Here is a 1,240-nt window from a genome sequence, read left to right on the forward strand (position 1 = left end):
TCAAGATGTGCAGAGGGTGTTTGGAAGATATGGGCAGCCATGAATGACAGATCATCACTATACTTGCCTTATCTCTTCTTTCTAATCCCTTGTGTGTATGCTTGGTCGCTCACTCTTGTCTGACTCTTTGCGACTCCATGGACTGTAGTCCGCCAGGCTCCTCTGTCCATGGGATTCTCCAGGCAAGAATATGGAGTGGGTTGCTATGCCACCTCCAGGGGATGTTCCCAACCCAGGGATTGAACCAAGCAGTTAGCCTTTCCCTTCACCAGGGGATCTTCCCTACCAGGAATTGAACTGGGGTCTCCTGCCTTGCAGGCAGATTCTTTACCAGCTGAGCTACCAGGGAAACCCTTTCTAATCCCTTATTGTCCTCAAATAACCAAAATTGCCTAATTTCCTCGTAAATAGCTCATGTATCTCTTCACCTTGTTCCCACTCTCCCTGCCATTTCTCTAGTGTAGGTCACTTTAACAACTTCTCAACTTGTCTCACTCCCTGCAGTGTTACCTCTTAGATCTGCATTATGGAAAATAAGAGGCTAGATAAGAAAAGAGAGAAACTTTGAAATTTGTGGATTTTCTATAAGTATGGTCAAATTAAAATTTAATCGTAGACAGTGCCAAACGCAGAAATAAATCTAAATTGTTTCCAAGGGAACAATTTAGTCTTCTTTTTAATGGAAACAAAACTCCTCCCTGAACTTCAGTGTTGACTTATGAACATATTCAAGGCAGCTGTGTGTGGAATGGTGCCAACTCTCTGGACAGGGAGGTTATAGAGTTTAGGTTCTGTGATCTCCTTTACTGTTTCTGTGATCTTGAGAAACCCCACAACTCTCTGAACTTACTCACTATAGAGGCATTAGAGAATTTCTATGGAATAATTGGGGCTTCCCAGGTGTTGCTAGTGGTAAAGAATCTGCCAATGCAGGAGACGCAGGAGATGTGTGTTCAATCTCTGGGTCAAGAAGATCCTCTGGAGTAGCAAATGGCAACTCACTCAAGTATTTTCGTCTGGAAAATTCCATGGACAGCGGAGCCTGGTGGGCTACAGTCCATAGGCTCGCAGAGTCAGACATGACTGAAGCAACTTGGCATACATGCATGGTCGTTTTATAATACCTGCAGCCCAGCATTTTGCAGCACACGGAATGCACTTCATATGTTATCAGTTGGTCCTTTGCACAGAAGCTCCATGTGATTTTTGCTATTCTCAGCTTTCTCCATGAACTAAAATT

The sequence above is a fragment of the Cervus elaphus genome, chromosome 20 (assembly GCF_910594005.1).
Source record: "Cervus elaphus chromosome 20, mCerEla1.1, whole genome shotgun sequence".
Classification (NCBI taxonomy): domain Eukaryota; kingdom Metazoa; phylum Chordata; class Mammalia; order Artiodactyla; family Cervidae; genus Cervus; species Cervus elaphus.